Genomic DNA, 5,418 nt, shown 5'->3' with positions numbered 1-5,418 from the left:
GGACTAGCGTCCGCGTTCGTAAAGCGATACGCCGAGGGACTCAGTGCAAGTGTTCGTGAAGCCGCTCGCAGCGGTACTTAGTGTATCCGCGTCCGCAAAGCAACACGCTGCGGTCTAAGTGCCACGTTCGTAAAGTGACACATCAGGACACAGCAAAAGTATCCAGTTTGAAACACAGAGAAGTGCTAGTGCAAGTGCTTGACTAGTGCCGCCATTACGCCTTCGGACTTAGTGTCTGTGCGCGTAAAACAATACGCCGCTGGGACTCTGTCTCGAGCGAGAAAAAAAAAAAAAAGCAATACGCCGTCGGACTTAGTGCCCGCGCGTATAGAAAATAATAGTACAGTGCAAGCAAAAGTGCTTGACCAGTGCCGCCGTTACGCCGTCGGACTTAGTGTCTGTGCGCGTAAAACAATACGCCGCTGGAACTTAGTGTCTGTGCGCGTAAAACAATACGCCGCTGGGACTTAGTGTCTCGGCGCGTAAAACAATACGCCGCTGGGACTCTGTCTCGAGCGAAAAAAAGCAATACGCCGTCGGACTTAGTGCCCGCGCGTATAGATAATAATAGTGGTGCAGTGCAAGCAAAAGTGCTTGACCAGTGCCGCCGTTACGCCGTCGGACTTAGTGTCTGTGCGCGTAAAACAATACGCCGCTGGGACTTAGTGTCTGTGCGCGTTAAACAATACGCCGCTGGGACTTAGTGTCTCGGCGCGTAAAACAATACGCCGCTGGGACTCTGTCTCGAGCGAAAAAAAGGCAATACGCCGTCGGACTTAGTGCCCGCGCGTATAGATAATAATAGTGGTGCAGTGCAAGCACAAGTGCTCGACCAGTGCCGCCGTTACGCCATCGGACTTAGTATCTGTGCGCGTAAAACAATACGCCGCTGGGACTTAGTGTCTGTGCGCGTAAAACAATACGCCGCTGGGACTTAGTGTCTCGGCGCGTAAAACAATACGCCGCTGGGACTCTGTCTCGAGCGAGAAAAAAAAAAAGCAAAAAGCAATACGCTGTCGGACTTAGTGCCCGCGCGTATAGATAATAATAGTGGTGCAGTGCAAGCACAAGTGCTCGACTAGTGCCGCCGTTACGCCGTCGGACTTAGTATCTGTGCGCGTAAAACAATACGCCGCTGGGACTTAGTGTCTGTGCGCGTAAACAATACGCCGCTGGGACTTAGTGTCTCGGCGCGTAAAACAATACGCCGCTGGGACTTAGTGTCTCGGCGCGTAAAACAATACGCCGCTGGGACTCAGGCTCGAGCGAGTAAGATAAAAGGAATACGCCGTCGGACTTAGTGCCCGCGCGCGAGAAAGAATAGCGCAGGGCAAATACAAATACAAGTGCGTGACCAGTGCCGCCGTTACGCCGTCGGACCTAGTGTCTCAGCGCGCAAAACAATACGCCGCGGGGACCTACAAATATCAGAATGGCTACGAAGGGTCAATCCCCAACCGCTACAAAAGCAAGAGTGGTTCTCCAACCACTGAAAACGCAAAAGGTGGAGGGGAAAAGCCCGGTTCAGGAGAGAAAGAGGAGAACAGAGGAGAAAGAAAAAGGGGAAGAGGCGAAGCAGCAGCAATCGCCTGTAGCAGCAGACGAACCCCGCACTGTGCCCGATTTAAGAGCACAGGCAGGGGAAATAGAGAAGGGCGTATTAGCCTTCTGTCTGGACCCAAGTAAGAAGGTTAACAAGGAGCAAACCGCAGCCATCATGCGGTATTTCCGGGACATGCGAGGGATAGTGGAAGAACTCTTACTCCACAACAGCTACCTCACCGGGAAGTTGGACCAGAGCACCGGCGCGGAGAAGAAAGAAACGGCGATACTGAGTGCCGTCAACAAGACGCTACAAACGAGCAAGCGGCTCGAAACGGCAGTCAAATCAAGGATGGAGCCTAAGCAGTCCTCCTACGCCGAAAAAGTCAAAATGAAGAATAGTATGGTGGGGCAAATCGCGGTCAAACCACCTACAAACGCGGTGATAATCCGGCCGGAGTCGTCAGACTCCGAGATAAAAACGAGTGAGGAAGCACGGGAAGCAGTCTTCACGCTGGTGAACCCACGTAAGAGAGGAATCCAGATCACCGCAGTGAAGAAAATCAGCGGGAATGGATTAGTCGTGGAAACGGCGAACCCCGAAGGCCTAAAAGCGTTCACGGAGAACGCCAAGCTAAAGGAAGCCGGCCTAAAAACCAGCACGCCGCAGAGGAGGCTGCCCCGGGTAATATTATATGATGTCCCACGGGAAATGCCGGAGAAGGAAATAATGGGCTGCATCAAGAAGCAGAACCAAGAAAGGCTAACAGATGAAGACGTCGGAGCCATCAAATTCTGCTTCAGAACAGGCCGCAAGGACTCCGAGGAAACTAACTGGGTACTGGAAGTGCCCCCCCAGGTAAGAGATAAACTACTAACTGGCAAGATATTCATCTCGTGGAATGCTTGCCGGGTTCGGGATTACATAGCCGTCAGCCGCTGTTACAAGTGCCAAGGCTATGGGCACGTGGCAAAACACTGCCGCTTGGGCTATGAGATCTGCGCACATTGCGCGGAAAGCGGACATAGCACTAAAGAGTGCACGAATAAAAACAAGAACGCCGGCTGCGTCAACTGCAAGAAGGCAGGGAAAAAAGGCGATCACGCGGCCTCTAACGCAGACTGCCCTATGTATAAGAAGGCGTTAGAAATAATTATCTCCCGAACTACGTATGAGTAAAGCCCCGAGCAAAAATGGAAGAGGACACGGGGGTAGAAGGGGTATAAGGATCCTGCAGCATAACATGCAGCGTTCCAAAACTGTCCCCCACGAAATCAGGACACAGATGGTAGCTGATGGCGACGAAATCTTGCTAATGCAAGAGCCATACAGCATCGACGGAAAAATACCCGGACTCGGAACAGGAATCTCGATCGCCTGTCGGGGTTCGAAGGGTGACCCACCAATGGCAGCAGTAGGAGTTAAGTCGAAGGAGCTAACGCCGCTCGAAATTGCCGGACTATGTACAACGCACTGCGCTTGTGTACAAGTAAGCGATGGAGAGACGGAGGTATACTTCGTCAGCCAGTACTTTCCGCCGACCGAAAATATCGAAGTCGGCCTCGAGCAATTAGACAAAGTACTGAATAGGCTCAGAGGGAAGAAAGCCATTATTGGCCTGGACTCCAACGCCAAATCTCCGCTGTGGTGCAGCAAGGACACCGACGACAGAGGTGAGGCCCTGGAGGCTGTCATCGCACAATACAACCTCCACATCCTCAACAAACCAGGACAGGCACACACATTTGAAACAACGAGAGGGCGATCGAACATAGACCTGACTATGGCGACTCCGGAAGCAATACCGCTCGTGAAGGAATGGAGAGTACACGAGGACGGAACCTCCAGCGATCACAGAATACTGGAGACGCGTCTCGATTTTAACGAGGGGAGTACTCCGCCGCAGCTTCAGGAAAGAAGATACAACACTCGGCACGCCAACTGGGAGGTCTTTCAAAGAGTGATCATAGAGGAAAAGGCGACACTCCGAGAGACAAACCCCCGGCAGCCGAACGAGGTTGAACGAATGGCCGAGCAGATGCAGGAAGTCCTCAGAAGAGCCTGCGATGCCGCCATTCCGAGGAAAAAATGGTATCACAGATCGGTGCCATGGTGGACGCCTGAGCTCACACGAGCAAAGAGGGAAGTCTACCGGGCAAGGAGGAAATATCAGGGGACCAGGGACCCCGCAACGAGGGAGCAGGAGAAGCTGCGGTATAGAGAAATCAGAAAGGAGTACGTAAAAGCAATCACCAGGACCAAGATACGCAGCTGGAGAGAATTTATAACCAAGGAGGGCAACGCAGAACCCTGGGGTATTGCCTACCGAACGGCCACGGGCAAGCTAAGGAGGGAAGAAACAGTGTCGACTCTGCGGACGCCACAAGGGGAAACCTCCAACTGGCGAACCACCGCGGCGGCGATGCTGTCCGCCCTACTACCCGACGACGAGGAAGAAACGGACACGCCGGAGCAGACAGCGATCAGACGCGACAGTACAACCCCCCCGAACGTCGAGGACACCCCAGAGTTCCGCTACGAGGAACTCAGTGGCGCCGTAAAACGACTAACGAAGGGGAAATGTCCTGGACCTGACCTAGTCGAGGCCGAAGTAATCCAACGCGCCTGGGGTGGAATCCATCAGGAACTCCTCAGGCTCATGAATAGCTGCCTCACCTGGGGAGTCTTCCCGAAGGTTTGGAAATTGGGGAACGTCATCACTATCCCGAAGGGACCAGAACGGGATAAGAGTAGCCCGAAGTCTTACAGGCCGATTTGCCTACTATCGATGGTGGGCAAGTTACTGGAAAGGCTGATGGCTGCCAGGATGACAACTATATTCCACGACCACGCCCTAACGTCGGACAGGCAGTACGGCTTTCGCCCCGGTAGATCCACAGTGGATGCGATCACGAAATTCCGCGAGATAGTCGAGCGAATGAGTGAGGAAAAGTACGTACTCGCAATCGCGCTCGACATATCAGGAGCATTCGATAACGTGTGGTGGCCCAACGTGATGCACGAGTTGAAGAGAAGAGACTGCCCCGCCAATCTATATCGACTGACGAGAAGCTACTTTTCGGATAGAGCCGTGCGAATCGCGGGGAAAAATGATATGGTCAGCAAGCCCGTTACGAAGGGTTGCCCGCAGGGGTCGGTACTGGGTCCAAGCTTCTGGAACCTAATATTCGACGACCTGCTAGCCGAACTCACGACAAGCGCGACAGAGTGCGAACCGATCGCGTACGCGGACGACATAGTGATCCTGGTCGCAGGAAAGGCGAGAACCGAACTGCAAGAGAAGGGACAAGATATAGTCACACGCGTTGCTACCTGGTGCGACAGGAAGAAACTCACGCTGTCGGCGGAGAAAACGGAAATGATGCTCGTCAAGGGCAAGCTGGATGCGGAGAGACCACCGATCATCAAGATCGATGGCAGAAGCATAAAAATGAAACAGGCTATAAAATACCTGGGAGTGTACCTAGAAAGCGGCCTGAAAATAAACAGGCATGTACACGAGACGACAAAAAAGTGCCAGAAACTATTCAACAGCCTCGCGAGAGTGGCCAAGGCGAAGTGGGGACTCGGACACGCGGCCATGCGTACCCTGTACAAAGGGCTGTACGAACCGATAACCACATACGCCGCAGCCGGCTGGAGCGACCTGCTGAAAGGTAAGGCGAAGAGCAGACTAATAAGATCGCAGAGGATGGCACTCCTCCGAGTGACAAAGGCATACAGGACAACGTCAACAGAGGCCCTCCAAGTCATCGCCGGAGCTATCCCGATCGACCTCCTCATCGAAGCCCGAGCACGGAAATACCGATGGGGGAAAGGCCAAGACGACGCGAGCAGCGAAAAGGAAATCGCCA

The sequence above is a fragment of the Bombus vancouverensis genome, unplaced genomic scaffold (assembly GCF_051014615.1).
Source record: "Bombus vancouverensis nearcticus unplaced genomic scaffold, iyBomVanc1_principal scaffold0078, whole genome shotgun sequence".
NCBI lineage: Eukaryota > Metazoa > Arthropoda > Insecta > Hymenoptera > Apidae > Bombus > Bombus vancouverensis.
Note: the sequence above shows the minus strand (reverse complement) of the source record.